This window comes from Geotrypetes seraphini, chromosome 6, assembly GCF_902459505.1.
Source record: "Geotrypetes seraphini chromosome 6, aGeoSer1.1, whole genome shotgun sequence".
NCBI lineage: Eukaryota > Metazoa > Chordata > Amphibia > Gymnophiona > Dermophiidae > Geotrypetes > Geotrypetes seraphini.
The window spans coordinates 219,357,474-219,375,445 of record NC_047089.1 but is presented as its reverse complement, the minus strand read 5'-3'; the positions used below and the strand labels follow the sequence as shown (position 1 = coordinate 219,375,445).

Genomic DNA, 17,972 nt, shown 5'->3' with positions numbered 1-17,972 from the left:
TTAGAGGGATACTATACAAGGCAAAATGTTTTAAGTAAAAGATCACTAACAGGTCTTTGACCTGGAGGGCCGCCGCGGGAGCGGGCTGCTGGGCATGATGGACCTATGGTCTGACTCGGCAGAGGTGATGCTTATGTTCTTATGATTGTTATTTGTCATTTTTTTCAAATTTACATCTCTTATCTTTATATTTTGCACAGTATTAGGAGACATGTATCACTGTTTCTGTGATGTTGCATTGTATGCAGAGTCTGGCTTCTTGGCGGTTCAGTTTAACTTCTGTCTACATATTTCTATTTTTAGTTTGTGATTACTTATTCCATATTGGGTGAGGGTGTATCTATGTTCTGTGTGTATGAAAAAGACATGATTTACTGTTAGCACTGCCTGTGCAGGATCGATCTGTATTAATCTGGCTTGTTTAGTTTTACAATGGGTATATTGATGTTCTAGATCTCACTGCAGTGATTAAGATGCTGCCTTTTCCTAGGTGTACCCTTGTTGTATGGTTCATGGATTATTACTAAAAATGTTTTTATAAAGAGGAGGGGTGTTAAAAATGATCAGCCCCAGGTGTCAAATATACAAGGTATGCCACCGTCACAGACTGTTTCTTTCATGGTTTTTCCAATATTCAGATCATATTTATAACACATACCAGTTTTCCTCTTAAGGGTATAAGATAACTTTCCAATTGAGTCAATCCCTACCAGGGCCATCTCTAAGCAGAAGCAACAGGGGCAGCCGCAGAGGGACCCACACTCCTAGGGGACCTGCAGTTAACTGAATCAGCTTTGCAACTGGTGGCTGCCTGAAAATTAAAGCTTCTTTTCCCTTTCTATTTCCATTTCCATCTCCATTGCCTTCTTTCTCCTTCATTTTTCCCCTTGGCAATTGTGTTCCTCCTCACTAAGATTACAATATTAGCCTGTGATTAAAGTGCAACATCACTTGTGACTAGTAACACAATAATAATGGGTGATTTCAACTACCTCAATATTGATTGGGTAAATGTAACATCAGGGCATGCTAGGGAGATAAAATTCCTTGGTGAAATCAAAGACTGCTTTATAAAGCAGCTGGTTCAGGAACCGACAAGAGGTGAAGCAGTTCTAGACCTAGTTCTTAGTGGAGTGCATGAACTGGTGCCGGAAATAATGGTGCTGGGGCCGCTTGATAACAGTGATCATAACATGATCAGATTTGATATAATCCCTGGAATAAGTCCACACAGGAAATCCAATACAATAGCATTTAACTTTAACAAAGAAGACTATGATAACATGAGGAGAATGGTAAAAATGAAACTTAGAGGAGCAGCTGCAAAGGTTTAAAATTTACATGAGGCATGGATGTTATTCAAAAATACCATCCTGGAAGCCCAGACTAGATATATTCCATGTATTAAAAAAGAAGGAAGACCAAACAGCAGCCAGTGTGGTTAATGAGTGAGGTGAAGGAAGCTATTAGAGCTAAAAGAGAATCCTTCAGAAAGTGGAAGAAGGATCTGACTGAAAATAATTGTAAACAGCAGAAGGAATGGCAAGTCAAATGCAAGGTGCTAATAAGGAAGGCAAAGAGAGACCTTGAAAAGAAGATTGCACTGGAAGCAAAAACATGCAGTAAAAACTTTTTTAGGTATATTAAAAGCAAGAAGGCAGGTAGAGAATCAATTGGACCTCTAGATGACCAAGAGGTAAAAGGGACTTTCAGGGTAGACAAGGCCATAGTGTAGAGATTAAATGAGTTCTTTGCTTTGGTCTTCACTGAAGATGTGGGGGAGTTACCGGTGCCAGAAACTGTATTCAATTCTGATGAACCAGAGAAACTTAAATCTCTGTAACGCTGGAAGATATAATTGGACAATTTGACAAACTGACCAGTAGCAAATCACCTGGACTGGATGGGGTACTCTACAGAAGGCCTTTTTTTCTCTCTCTCTCACTATGTTACACTCAGCTAAAGGTTCTCTCACTAGGTGTGTCCCCACTCAGTTGGAGGCTCTATCACTCTCATACTCTGTGAGCCCCTTCTTTTTCTCTTACTGTGTTAGGCTCAGCTGGGCTCTCACACTCTGTAAGCACTTTCTCTCACTCACTAAACAAAAAAATTATTCACTCTCACATCCTTGAATCTTTTCTCTCACAAACACTTTTCAAAGTCACAGAAGGTATGAGCAGAAGAAAGAGCCCCATGTATCTCCCACTTTCTTATAAGTGGCTCTCCATCTCCATCTGTGGCTAAAGTAGTGTGTGGTTACCATGTTAGTCCACTTGGAATGTATAGAAATAAAGGTTTTTAAATACAAAACAACAACAAAAGGATATATAGAAAGGGTTTTGTGTGCTGAAAGTTAATCACAATCTGAATTAAGTTGGTCAAATAAAAGGCATCACTTTGTATTCAATTTATTAACTTTTATTTCTATATTGGTGTCTGCCTACATTTCTCTCATCTTTGTGTACAGACAGGTGTATGGGTTACCTCTCTCATTCAATGTGCATCTGCATTTGTCTGGATCACTCTGAAGTGGGATTTGAACCCTAGCTTTGCTAGTCTGCCACCTGCTGCTCTAGCCACTAGGCCACATGTCTACTTCTTAGCTGCTTGGTAAAGTCTTTCGAAATTTATCCTTACATCGCCTTCCTTTCAGAGGCATCAAAAAAAAAGCAAATATATTTCCCTTTTTCATTGACAAAGCAATATGCCACTTAATTCTTTCCACATTTAAATCCTGGAATGGATACACAGTCTGAAAAACCTTATATCTTTGGCCTTCAATCTCATTCTTTAGGGTACTAAAATCTCTCGCTCAGATGGTTCACCCTTGGTATTTCTGTTAGTTATGTCCATCTCTTTACAACCTCAGATTCATTCATCCATAACCATTCAGTATATTAAACCCAAACTACCTCCCTCTCTACAGTTTTCTCCATGCTGTAAACTAGAAACCAAAGCCTTGACCTTCAAAAGTTTCTCATCTAGTAAAGATGGATGATTAAATATTTATTAATCCTGGTAAATGGTATGTATGAAAATAAGAGGAAGCAGAGAGCTGGAAGCCCCTTGTTTTCTCCCCACCCTAAAAAAAACAACAAAAAGCAACCCAGGTTAACAAAAGGAGAGGTATAGAGGAGCAGAAGCCATTCTTTTGAAGGAAGAGCTCAGGAATGAAAGTATGTCCTGGAGTTAGAGCGACACATTTGAATATATACCATGAATGAATAATGTATTTTTCAGTCTAAGCATTTCTTAAAACTGTAAGAATATGTGACAGATTGTAGCTTAAACCTATTGAGATCTTTGGTGTAGTTCAGGATCTGCGTCGGTGAAAGGGAGCAGACAAGAGGTCATAGACTGAAACTGAGGGGCAGAAGGTCCAGGACAAATGTCAGGAAGTTCTGTTTTGCACAAAGAGTGGTGGACGCTTGGAATGCTCTCCCGGAGGTGGTTGTGGCAGAGACTACCGTTCTGGGATTCAAGCGCAAGTTGGATGTACACTTTCTTGCAAATCACATCAAGGGATATGGGAAATCAGGGTCTCCAACAGGGAGCACCTAGCTTGGCCTCCGCATGTGCGGGTCGCCGGACTAGATGGACCAAGGGTCTGATCCGGTGAAGGCGTTTCTTATGTTCTAAACATGTGATTATAATATTGTTTTATTAAGCCGCTGCTGCCACCACCACCACCACCACAAAATTTATGCCATAACAGCAAAACTGTTGAGGCAAAAACTAAAATCATAACTCATGAAGACAGATACAAATCCATGGATCTCAGGGAGCAGAGATAAAACTCCAGGACCTGGTTCATTGGAGGGTTCAATTTAAGTGTGCCAGTGTTGTATTTAAAATTGTATACAGGATTTTTTTCCCCATTGCTTACTTTTTCTTTCAATTCCCAACAACCCCATTCCTCTAGAGGAATACACAAATTTAAATTAGTATTCCCTTCCATTAGGGGTATTAAAACCAGCTTTCATACTCTATGTCATTTGCCTTGGTAAAAATCTGGAATGATCTTCCTTCAGAAATTAGACTTCTTCCGTGTTTGCCTTTTTTTTTAGGAAAACTTTGAAGACATATCTTTTCCAAAAATTTTTAATAGATATATAAGGGACTGTAACAGATTAAGTTCTGGCCAATCATAGCTTTCCTTTGTCTTTCTAATTAACTTTGTTAACCGGATTGAGTCCCCAGTGGGAATGACCCGGTATATAAGACTAAGGGCTCCTTTTACAAAGGTGCGCTAGCGGCTATGGCGTGCGCCAGCTGAAAATCTACCACCTACTCAAAAGGAGGCGGTAGCGGCTAGCGCGCGCACTATTCCGCGTGTTAAGGCCCTAACGTGCCTTCGTAAAAGGAGCCCTATGGTTTGGATTGGATTGGGATGGGGAGCAGGGATAAAATCCCCGGACTCACTCAGGGGCAGAGATAAAATCTCAAGACTGAGGTGAAAGGCTAAGATAAAAATCCAAGGATGTGAATGGGAGGCAGAGACAAAAATCCCAAGATTTGGGTGGGGGGCAGGGATAAAATCCCAAGACTGAAAGAAGGGCTGAGATAAAAATTCAAGATCATGGTAGGAGGGAAAGAGATAAAAATCCATGAACATAGGCAGGGACAGAGATAAAATCACAAAGGTTGGCTGGGGACCAGGGATAGAACAGTTAGGAGTGCAAAATCTTAGTAAGAAATAAAAATTTAAATTGTAAATAAGAGATTTTATGGGATAGTGGGTGCATTTTGTAAATTGCTCTGGCCATTTTTTAAGCGGAGACTTAGAGGAGACATGATAGAAACCTTCAAAATCCTAAAGGGCATAGAGAGGGTAGACAGAGACAGATTCTTCAGATTGTGGGGAACCACAAGTACTAGGGGTCATTCGGAGAAACTGAAAGGGGATAGGTTTAGAACAAATACTAGGAAGTTCTTTTTTACCCAGAGGGTGATGGACACATGGAACGCGCTTCCGGAGGATGTGATAGGCCAGAGCACATTACAGGAAGGTTTGGATAGGTTCCTAAAGGATAAGGGGATTGAGGGGTACAGATAGAAGTAGAGGTAGGTTATATAAATGGTCAGGAACCACTTCACAGGTCACAGACCTGATGGGCCGCCGCGATGGACCTCTGGTCTGACCCAGTGGAGGCAACTTCTTATGTTCTTATGATTAATATGAATAACTAAATCACCCAATCCTGGGTGGGGGGGGGGAGAAAAATAAAATCCAAGTAGAGGGAGAAATAAAGATCCCAGAACATAGGAACATGGGTGAGGGAAGATATAAGGAAAATCCCAGGACTCAGGAGGGGGAGGGCAGAGAAATATTCCGATTGCAGAGCTAGAATCTCATACTAACTCACAGGCAGGGATAAAATTTCAGTACAGGGAGTGGGGACAAAGATGATATCCCAGTATTTGATGGGAAGGGCAGAGATAAAATCTCAAACCTCATGATATGGGGAAACCCTACCAAATAGCGATTTAAATTCAAATACAAAAAATCTGGGGTTCTACTGTGCTAAACTGAAATAAATATTTAATTAGGAGCCAATATTGAGACTGCAGGAGGGAGGCTGGCTAACTCTTGCCAATATTCAATGTCGAGCTGTTTCCGGTAACCATCACTAAATATCTGGTCTATCTCTGGCCAGCTCAAACTAAGCTGGTTATGTCAATTTTAAGCACTGTCTGGCTAAGTTATAGCAGCCAAACATAGACTTGCTTTTTATGTTGCCTGATTTGGCCACTAAACTTGGCCAGTCAATGCATAAATTTGGCAGCTATTGTGCAATATAGTCAGCCATGTTTAAACTGCAAACCACTAATATTCAGCAGAGATAGCTAGTCAGTATTAGCAGTTAGCTAGCCAAACACTATTTAATCAGTAAGGAGTCACTCCTGGATGGTTTTATAGTGCGGAATATCAGGTAGTTAATTTCTGATTTCACGTTGCTTCTTTTAGTTGTTACCTTAAAGCTCAATGCCTATTATTCATGTTCGGTATTCATATTCAGACGAATAATATTTTTCATTGTTCATATTTGGCCGAATAATAAAATATGCTATCCGCTACAGCTTACGTGTATACAGTCTGTTCTCGTCATTAGCGGTAGTATGGTTTGTGAAAATGTTTGCAAACCGTGAAATTACAAATAATGAAACACAGAGTCTATGGGAAAATAGAGGTTAGGTTCCAGCAGTACACCTTCCACCTCAAAACCACAGAAAGTGAACAGTGGATCCTATTAGGAGAATGGGGTTAGGTTCCTGCAAGAGACAACAGTTCCCCTCCCCCCAACCAGGAGACTTTTCCCTGCAGTCAGCATGCCTCCCCTGACAAGAATAGGCAGTGTTCCCCCTCACTCCCCGAACCGACACTACCAATCCCCCTCATGGACACAGAAGAAGGATTCCAGGCCTGCCTTGTTTTCCTGGTGGTCTAGTGGCGAATTGGGACAGGAGTGATTCCCACTCGTTCCCGCCCATGTTCTGTCAACAATGAAAATGGCTGCCGAGACTTCCAAACACAGCGGCATGAATGGGGAATATTGGTTGCAACCTCGGATATACGAATTTGCGCGTCATGAACGTACGGATAACGAGAAAAGACTGTATGTTAGCTTTAAATAAAGCTTAGGTGCCTTATCATAAAATTATGCTTCTGTTGATGGGAGTATGGGCCCTGGCTATGTTGAGCCTCATGCAGACAAGTCTTAATTACTGTGAGGCAGAAACTGTAGCCAGGAATGAAACCCAGACATCCCCCTCTACAGTATATACACTTGGGGTATCTCATCTGAGAAGGCTCAACCAAGGCAACCTCCAATAACCATTCATTTGTCTTGGGTGAATTTCTTCATAAAGGCGGTTAATAAATCCCAATAAATAAATTTAGGGACTTCAACAGTTCAAAATGCGGCTGCGAGCCACCGGAGACAATGTGGTCCAATAAGGCTCCCAAATTCGTTGAAAGGCCCTTCCAGGCAAGGAAGAAATGTTCTGGACTCGAAGTCCCTGAGATTTGTCTTTTTCTTTGTTTTCTTTATTTTTGTTTGGTATCAGTGAGAGTGGGGAGGGGAAGGGTTGGGTTGTGGGTTGGTTGGGTTTGTTGGATTTTGTGTAAAATTTGGAGCTATTGGTTTCTTTGTACTTGTTTCTTGTTGCTTTTCTTGGTGCTCAATAAAATATATTTGACGATAAATTTAGGCTACAGTACAGCAGGAAAGAGAGTCCTCTTTGAAAGCACATTGGAAACTGTGAGCGCTTCCTCCTTTCTCTTTCTAGGGTCACTGAGGTTAGGAAACTCCTGGTACTGCCTATCTGAGAGAGAGCAGAGAGGGAAGGGTACTGGAAGGACAAGGGGATGGAGGAGTGGGACAGGATACAATGCTGGGTTTGTGACAAGGACATGCAGTCAAGACCCACCATGGAAGAAATTACATACGTATCTGTTCTGGAAAATGTTGCTCGCTCAGTCTACTGGCACTGTGAAACTTTTGTGCAAAGCAGGACGGTGCGGGAATCACAAAGAGGAATACAGGCTGCTCCATCAGGCCAGTACACACAAAGCCAGATGCACAGAACAGATCCAACATTGTCCACATACAACTAATTCTCAGAGCCTGAGAAGGTAAATAACTAGTCTGGAATGGTGCTGTGCTCTATACGATCCACATGGTATCAGGAATCTGGAGAGAGACTTCTGAGTAAGGAGCTAGCCAAGAGAAAAGCAAAGAATGGATGGACAGAGACAGATGGAGAGGAAGGGAGAAAGAAAAGTGAATGGATACTGCAATAGAGACAGAGACATCGAGTAGAGTTACCAGATTTTCCTTCGGGAAAATCCGGACCCAATACCATGTCCCCAGGACCGCCCAGTTCTGCCTCCAGCCCCGCCCCCAGACAGCATCTGCACATGTGCAGACATGATGCAATGACATTACATGCATGCATGTGTGATGTCACTGTATTGCATCCGTGCATGCACGGATGCCCCTTCCTGATGCAATTTTGGGGAGCTTTTCAACAAAGTGCCGGGTTTTGAAAAGCCATCTGGACCCCCATACATGTCCTCAAAAGGAGGACATATCCAGGGCAGAAACAACAAAGAGGCATGATGGCACTTACAGCCCTAACCAAGAACATGGAGAGGAGGGCTCACCTGTATGCAGTGGCAGTTACAACAAACAAAGCCATGGGAGGAGGGTAACCTGCACAGTTACAACCCTACACAAAGGCAGGGGGAGGAGCTAACCTGCATGCAGAGGCAGTTACAATCCTAAACAAAGGCATAGAGGAAGGGTAACCTCCATGCAATGGCAGTTACAACTGCAGACAAAGGCATGGGGCCTAACCTGCATAGGGTTACCAGATTTTCCGTCTGGAAAATCCGGACACACTAGCTTCGCCCCCAGGCCCGCCCAGTTCCACTCATCCTTGCCCTGTTACACCCCAGTCCCACCCCCGACTGCCTGCTCTTGTCAGGCAGGAGGGCATCCGTGCATAAGCGGATGCGGCGGATGATGTCATCCCGGTGCATCCGCGCATGCATGGATGCCTTCCTGCCCGTCGACGATTTCGTAGAAGATTTTCAAAACCCGGACAAAGTGCTGGGTTTTGAAAAGCCGTCCAGACCCCCGGGTATGTGCTCAAAAGGAGGACATTTCTGGGCTGCGGGTGAGGGGCTAACCTGCAATGGCAGTTACAACCCTAACCAAAGGCATAGAGGGGAGGGTTATCTGCACACCGTGGTAGTTGCAACCATAAACCAGGGCTTGGGGAGGGGTACTAATTGCACAGAGGCAATTACATCCCTAAACAAAGACACACGGGGAGCCTAACATGCAATGTTGCTATATTTGCTTTATTCATTCAATTTTCTATATTGTTCTCCCAGGGGAGCTCAGAACTGTTTACATGAATTTTATTCAAGTACTCATGGATTTTTCCCTATCTAATGTACCTGCGGCATGAGGGGATTAATTGACTTGCCCAGGGTCACAAGGAGCAGTGTGGGTTTGAACCCACAATCTCAGGGTGCTGATGTTGTAGCTTTATAATTTTTATTATGTAAAACTGCTTTGATTACAGATAAGACAAAAATAGAACCCTGAATCGAGGAGGTGCACAAACAAGATAACAAATAAAGAACCTCCCTCACCCCAAGAAGTCTACAAAGATTAGGGGAAAGAGATGAAGTCCAACTCCAAACTGAATAAAAATGAAAAGAAATCTATGATTTGAGAGTGTTAAATGGACAAGCCCTCAGTCACACAGCAACCTCTGGAATTTCCAGGGAAAAGCTGTCGCGGGTTTACACCCAGAAAGGTGTTAACTGCGAAACATCCCCGGGCTTGCTCCGGATAATATTTCTAGTGCCTAAATAGTGCAAAAGTGCAATGTGTGAAAAAAACTCAAATGAAAAAAACACACATTATCAAAATAAAGGAGGAATTCATCTCTTACCCCTAAGCTGGGGGCCAAGCTAGGAAATTAGTGTCCAAATCCAACCAAGCTCAAAAATACACAGTCTGAAAGAACTTAGCTTCTCCGTGTGTAGTGGAAATGATGATCCACAAGCAGTAAGCAAAGTAAATGTCCAACGGACTCCGTTTCGGGGGTGAACGCCCCCTTCCTCAGGAACCGCACTGCTCAATGACTCTCAAGTTCGTAAGTAAAGCAGTAATCTTTGTAGACTTCTTGGGGTGAGGGAGGTTCTTTATTTGTTATCTTGATTACAGATAAGGCAGGATAACAAATTTTAATAAACTTGAAACTTAACCCCTGTGACCTACTCTCCCCCTTCTTATTACTGCATGTTACTGTTAATTTGATACAGTTGTTATGGAAGACTAAAGGTATTTAAAACCAAGAGACTTTGCTCTTTTATCTAAGCCTGTGAAATAACAGACTCAGGTCTGGCTACCAATAAACCTTTTTGCTGCACCGAGTGTGTCCAGGCTGGGTTTGTGTGTGAATGCACAGGGTTTTACCTTAGAGTACTGTTCATGCACGTGAGCGAGAAGGGTGACGTGGACACCGAGGAGGTGCGTTGGTGATTCGTACCAGGAGAGGAGTCGGGAGTGGTCCCGGGGGACTGGAGAAAGGCGGATGTGGTTCCTCTCTACAAAAGTGGAAGGAAGAAGTAGGGAATTATTGGCCGATCTTCTATAGTACGAGCATTCAGCTTCTTTAATTACAGATCATGCTAAGTGACTTGTCATTCCCCTGAAGAAGGCAACTTGTTTGCCGAAACTTGGATCCTGGTTGAGACTGTATTCACAAGCACTTTGGACTGTTTATGATATTGGCATGGATTTTTGTGGAATTGTTGTTTATGTATAATAAACTTAACCGCAATTGGAAATTAGACATCTGACTTGCCTCTTCTGTTGCCAAGGAAATTAGAAAGTCATGATATAGAAAGTAATGTTCCAATAACTTTACCCCTCTTCTCACTTCATTGGCTCCTTATCCATTTCCGCATACAGTTCAAACTCCTCTTACTGACCTACGAGTGCATTCGCTCTGCAGTTCCTCACTATTTCTCCTCTCTCATCTCTCCCTGTAAACCTCACCCCGGGCACTCCACTCATCAGGTAAGTCTCATATCTTTGCATCAGATTTTAGCCAAAGGTGCTCTGTAGAGTGAGCACAAGAACATAGCGGATTGTGGAGATCAGCTAAAGCTGGGGTTTAGTCAGGGCCGGATTTAGATGAAAAGAGGCCCTAGGCTATTCCACTTATGAGGCCCTTTCACCTCCCATTTTTAAGTTTGTAAATTACATGAGAGATAATAAAATACATCATTACTGTGATATATATCAATATGTTAAATAAAACATGTTGTTATTGGTACTAACCTTTATAAAAAAATGTGACACGGATCTTGAGGCCCTAGGCTGAAGCCTAGTTAGCCTATAGGAAAATCCGGCCCTGGGTTTAGTACACCTTTCCGAACAGGAAATGGGAGGAGTAAGAGTGCCCAAACCAGAGGAGAGTGGAATGAGAATGAGTATGCAGTGGATAAATGGAGTGTGAGTACGAGATGTATACTGGAATGAGAGTGTGTATAAGATACATGGAGTGAATGTGAAAAAGAAATGTATATTTTATTTGTTTTGTGGTAATCTGCCAAGTGTTTAGGTGGAATACAAATTCACAAAATAAAATTGGAATGAAAGTCAGTGTGCCGTAGATAACTGGAGTGAGTGTTAGCAAGAGATGCATAATGAAATGAGTGAGTGTGCATTAGATAAACGGAGTGAATATGAGCAGGAAATGTACAATGGAAGGAAACTGAATGCGCAATAGATTGGAGCATGAGTGAGTATGCAGTGGATATTTATTTATTTAAAAAAAGTTATAAACTAAACTAACTAAACTAAGCCTTAGGTTTATATACCGCATCTTCTCCACTGAAGTGGAGCACGACATGGTTTACAGAGTTTAAAAAATATGGGAAGAGGGAAGAGAAAGAGTTTACAAAGCATAAAAAGAGGGGATGTAATCAGGAGAAGAGATTATTATATGCTAGGTGGTTCACAATTTGAACACAATTTGAACATCAAAGAATTGCGATGGATGTTTAAGCTTAATACCATGTATCCCCATGGCTTAAACTTAACTAGTGATTGGCTCACAGCGAGCATATGACTTTACCATTAAATGTCTGTGGTATACGAATTCAAAGGGCTGCGGGGGTGGTTTGCATTGGTCAGTTTTGAGTCACATGACCCATGAGTTTTGCCCATTAGCTTCCATTTTGCCGGTGAGTTTTCACTTCCGGCTCATAAACTATGGATTTAGCATTCAGCTAAGTTAATATACTGCTCTGGTAAGCATTGTGGCGATTTTAAAATTTCAATATTGCTGGGTTCTTAAACTTTAATTTTTAAACTAACATAATGTTTGCTCTCTACAGCGTTCTCCTTCCCCGACCCTGATGAAATAATGAAACGCGTCGGTGGGGATTGAGCCAGACCCAGTTTATTAAGAAAAAGAAAAAGATAAGTAAAAGCTACTTTTGCTATCATTATAATATTAAGCACAAGCACTTTATAACTTATAAAGAAAACCATAAAATCATATATTGAATGAAAAAACGCATAACATAAAGGTTCTTATGAGGACAGCTACCATACGCTAAAATCGTGTGGCATTCTGAAGAACTTTATGCGATAAGAATGGTGGCTAATTCAAGTTAAGGTGGTTCACAAGGCACCATATAAAGTAAACATATAAAAGCAATCTACCTGACAAAACCAACAGTCAAAAGACATGTCACTGCAATACCCTCAATTAAACTTCCATCTATTCTAGAACTACACTGACGTACTGAACCAGGTAATTGATTCCATAACTGCACTCCGGATACAGTGATTGTGGTTCCATAATTAAACCGTACGGGATATTGCCGTGCCGACAATGGCACGCAGGACTTCTGTGCGCCACCTAAAAACTGTTCCTGTTACCGCTGTGAGTGGGGGGGGGGGTCTGGGAGGGGGAATCCTCCAGTAAATTGACAAGTGTTCGCACTCACGTTGGGGGTGGGGTGGGGGAGGGAACCCCCCAGGTTTAGTGGGGGGATTTCCCCCCCCCCTCTGAGCAGTAACAGTTTTTAGGCAGCATGCAAAAGTTCTGCGCGCGATTGCGCACGATTGTCCCACACGGTTTTTGACGCGTCACCTTGATTGTATATGCTCTTGTACTAGCATAATGTGTTTTCTCAATTTTTACCTGAGATAACAGCATGGCATGCTCTGATTCTGTTTTGCTAGGACAATACAACAATGGGAGGGACGTTATTGAATAAGAGTACCCAGGAAAGGGACTTGGGGGTAATGGTGGACATGACAATGAAGCCGTCGGCACAGTGTGCAGCGGCCGCTAAGAGAGCGAATAGAATGCTTGGTATAATCAAAAAGGGTATTACAGCCAGAACGAAAGAAGTTATCCTGCCGTTGTATCGGGCGATGGTGCGCCCGCATTTGGAGTACTGCGTCCAATATTGGTCGCCGTACCTTAAGAAGGATATGGCGTTAGTCGAGAGGGTTCAGAGGAAAGCGACACGTCTGATAAAAGGGATGGAAAACCTGTCATATTCTGAGAGATTGGAGAAGCTGGGTCTCTTTTCCCTGGAGAAGAGGAGACTTAGAGGAGATATGATAGAGACTTATAAGATCATGAAGGGCATAGAGAGAGTAAAGAGGGACAGATTCTTCAAACTTTCTAATAACAAAAGAACAAGAGGGCATTCGGAAAAGCTGATAGGAGACAGATTCAAAACAAATGCTAGGAAGTTCTTCTTTACCCAACGTGTGGTGGACACCTGGAATGCGCTTCCAGAGGACGTAATAGGGCAGAGTACGGTACTGGGGTTCAAGAAAGGATTGGATAAATTCCTACTGGAAATGGGGATAGAGGGGTATAGATAGAAGATTACTACACAGGTCCGGGACCTGTTGGGCCACCGCGTGAGCGGACTGCTGGGCATGATGGACCTTGGGTCTGACCCAGCAGAGGCATTTCTTATGTTCTTATGTTAATACAATTTCAACAATTCTTTAAAGAACAGTGGTGCAGGAGCATGCAGGGTTTATTGAATTATTGACAGAACCTTGTGTTGAATCTGATATGCTCAAAGACAAAAAAGAAAAATGCAAGTCACAATAACTGTCATGTACCTTTCCCTTTATTTGACTTCCTTACACATCCAGGGTGGGTGGGGGAGGGGAATATATTATTGTTTGCTATACTTAATTATCTATATTATTGAAATTAAATATGTACTTCTTCTTTTATTAGTTATGGGAAGGGGGGGGGAGAAAATGATTGTTTTTTGAATTATTTGTGTATTTAAAGTGCGTTGTGTGTAGTGTTTATGTTTAAATTCATTGTATGGCCCTGTTAACATTTGAAAATTAATAAAGATTTTTAAAAAAAAGAAAACTGCAGACCACTATACAAGATGCAGGCAATGCTTATTACAATAAACAATTTGTTACATACAGATAGACCACCTTGGGACAGGTATAGGGACCCGACACGGTCCGTGTTTCGATCAACACATCTTCATCAGGGGTCCCTAGGATGGTGGTAATAAAGTATGCTCGCAACAGCTTTGCCTGATCTGTGGGATACGGTGTCAGATGAAGCTGTCACTGATGAGAGAGCTTCAGCTGACACCGTATCTCACAGATCAGGCAAAAATGTTGCGAGCAAGCTGTCACTGCTGAGAGAGAGCCGTGTCGGGTCCCTTTACCTGTCCCAGGGTGGTCTATCTTTACGCAACAAATAGTTTATTGTAATAAGCTTTGCCTGCAACATCCCATACCCAGGGGACTTAATGGTTTCCTTAGACGATTTGTTCTTTCTGGCCTTAAAGTCATTCTCTCCCATTGGATTGAATCTTTGAGTCCCACTTATTGTCATTGGCGTTCCAGAATGTTGCATTTGTTGACATTGGAGAGAATGGGTCTATCCAACTGGGATTCTAGGCAGGGACGAGTGTTGCTTACCATCTGGCAGCCTTTTCTGGACACTTTGACTCCTCTGACAATGGGGCCAAATCTTGATGGGACAACCATGAGGGCACTCTTGTTTCTCTTCCCTCACATTCCCATGATCTCAGGGGTTGTGGAGTTAGGGGTGGGTCGGTGGGGGAAGGGTGTTTGTTGCTTGAGTAACATTGTAACACATTATTCCTTGTTTGAAGTGCACCACTGTACGGATATTTTATTGTTGCATTGTTATATCTCATATTTTTGAATTTTTGAATAAAAGTGAATGGGAAAAAAACAACAACATTATTTGGCAAATGTACAAATTGTCATGCCAACCCAATGTCCTGAATTTGAATCTGAGTGTGAGTGGAATGGGTGTAAAAATGGACAGAGAGGCATATACACCCAGTGAATGTAAGCATGCTCTGAATTAATGGAGCGAGAGTGACTATAAATGCAGTGAAGCTACGCCTGGCAGGACTGCCACAGCCAGTTTGTTCCCTGCATCGGGCTTCCCCTCCCCTGCCTGTGCACCATCAGTTATCAAGTGTAGGCATATGTGCCACGCCTCAGCTAGCTGCAGAGGTGTCCATGGCAACCCTCAATCTCTCTGGGCCATGGCTGTTTTCAGCACATACAGGCCTTGAGTGAGCCGCTAACACTGCAGCCCTCAGACATCTCCGGCCTTTAGCTCCCAGGTCTTAAAAGTAAGCACCGCAACTCAAATTAACATCACAGGGGCAGATGGGGGCAGGGCCAGAGTTTGGAAAGGGATGCACTGGGTCCCGAAGCCTGCCCAAAGCCGAAGAAGGCATAGCTTGTGGGCTCTCCTAAATTTCTCCTCTGGGCCCCCACATCTCTAACAATAACCCTAGATGGGGGGATGCAGACAGGACTGACTACAGACTCTGTGTGACCAAAGAGAAAGATGCTTTCTGCTGCCAGGGGGCACCTACAGATTGCTGTGAGCAGTGCAACCCTTGCAAGCGGCTAGAGCACCTCTAAAGAGGCTGTGTTCTGGGCAACTGCACAGGACAGAGGCCCCTAAAACTGACCCTGGCCATAAGGCACAGGCCATAATGGGGGAAAAGGGCACAGGCATTACAGTGGGAGGGGACACACACTTTCCTTGAGCATAAGACTCTTTAAGTGGGAAGAAATGCAATTACATACATAAGCATGGCGTATACACACCTGTACACATACATAGAAGAAATATACACACCTTCTCCCATCCCATGTTCTCTCAGAGCACTGCAGTGACTCATCAGCAGATGCATGGGTCCATACAGCATATAACACACACACTACATGTTATACACTACAGCATATAACACACTATAACATACAGCATATAACACACAGCATATAACACATATAACAGCATATAACACATATAACAGCATATAACACATATAACAGCATATAACACACACACTACATGGGCCCATACAGTGTATGACACACTCACACACACACACACAGATCCTGCCTCTCCTATCTACCTCCCTCTGTTTCTTGCTCTCTATCCACTTGTCTCTCTGTCCCTTTTTCCTCCCCAGCTCTTCCTTCCTCCCACCTCCTCTCCCATTCTCTTCAGAAATGATTTTACTCTGTTGGTGACATCACAGCGAGATCTACATAGAAACTTCTCAGGGCCATAAGTAAATGCGACAGGCATTAGGTCACAAGTTCCTGCAACAGCAGCGGAATCGGAGGCAGCAGAAGCAGGAGAGAGCCAAGAACAAGAATGACAGAGGAAAGAAAGTCCAACACACACACACACACACTTACAGACACTCACCAAAAAACTGCAGTGTAAGCAAGTTCACACACCCACCATAGAGAAGACACACTTCAAACTTCACACACATATACACATCCTTACCCACCCACCACAGGACAGCCGCAGTGCAAGCCTCACATACAGGCATATGTATATAACACAGGACAGCTGCAGTGCAAAGTTCATATACACACACAAATACACTACAGGGCAGGTACACACGCCATAGCCACAATAGAAGTATGGCAGCAGCAGCACAAGTTTTCCACCCATGTGTATATGTACAGATATACACATCAGAGAACAAGTACAGTAAAGCATTAAGTTTGCTGGTTTCCCCAAACACCTACAAAAATCCCCCACCTCAGGCCAGGCAGGGGTAGCAGCAATGTAAGAAATGGGACACGCATACACACATGCGTGTTTTCACATATACACCTGTCACATATACACTGGTCTACTTGTACATATGCACATGTGTACACAGACCTGTTCGTGCTCCTTGTCTCTCACAGATAAAGAAGTAACAGAGAGGGGATATAGGGGCAGAAGAAGATGAAGGTCATTGTTAGAGAGAAGAGGTGGGGGGTGGCAACATATTACCACTTTCACATTATGGCCTCCTTTTATGAAACTGCGATAGCAGTTTCTAGCGCGGGGAGCCGCGCTGAATGGTCCGCACTGCTCCCGACGCTCATAGAGTTCCTATAGACTGTAAATGTTTGATTAAATTTCAGGAAAATGATTATGTTTATTGGGATTCAATGCAGTTAGAACAATTTTTACAACGTCATGAAACGAGTTCATCTTCTTCTCTCACCACGTAATTAATATTTGGAGTCTATTAGTATTTACACATTAGAAAGTTTGATCTTATTGATCATGATTATGTTTAAATATATCTGTATTATTTGCTTGTTTGTTCTCTCTCAGTTAATGTGGACTAGAGGAAATTATATAGAGGACCCTTAAGGGGCTATACTTGTTGTTTTTCTTTTTTTTGGTAAAATTCCTTTCTTATTATTATTATTTGTATAAATGGTAATGTATAAAACTTGATAAATAAAAAAAAAAAAAGAGTTCCTATAGAGTTTCGTAAAAGAGGGGGCATGTATAGCACCCTATAATCATTCCACCGGATAATCAATTCTTACAGGCAGTATCCTAGTCACACGTCTCAAACAGTAATACCTAGAATCCTGTGTCCTATTCACTTTGTATACACCACAGTAAAAATAAACAGTTGGAGGCTTCAAGGGCTATAGGTCACTCACCAGTGGGACAAACACAGGACTGCACGTGCTGGGGTCCAGAGCAGAAATTCAGGAGGGGGCCCCCAACTCTATTGCCCTGGGCAAACAGTTCTAAAAACCTCGCTGTTTAAACATTATTAGAGTATGGAGAAGGGGGGAGTTTCCAGGAGCCTCAGCGCTTAAACAGTTAACCAAGACAAAATTTACACAACCTCCTATCCAGGGCTGTCATTTGATGTACAGGGGCCTGGGGCAGAAATTGGGGAGGGGGCCCCATAATTCTTTTTTGGACTATGTGCTGCCTTCAACTTCAGGCAAGCTCGGGTACGCCTGTGGTGTGGGAGCCCAGGGCAATTGCTTGGTTCCCATCTTATTTTTTTTTTTTTAAACTTCTCTTCACATTCTTGAGTAAGGATAATGAAG

The 17,972-nt window shown here is 42.7% G+C and overlaps 1 protein-coding gene across 11 annotated transcripts in view; it reads right to left on the bottom strand.

Moving 5' to 3' along the window:
* Positions 1 to 17,972, bottom strand: part of DMTN (dematin actin binding protein) — a 131,127-nt gene that overhangs the window by 96,897 nt on the left and 16,258 nt on the right. For 3 of the 11 annotated variants that reach the window (XM_033948321.1, XM_033948316.1, XM_033948324.1), the window contains exon 2: positions 9,999 to 10,129. The exons of the other annotated variants lie outside the window; for them this stretch is intronic. The gene's annotated coding sequence lies outside the window, so the exon portion shown is untranslated. The remainder of the gene's footprint in view (positions 1 to 9,998; positions 10,130 to 17,972) is intronic. 11 annotated transcript variants of the gene reach the window in all.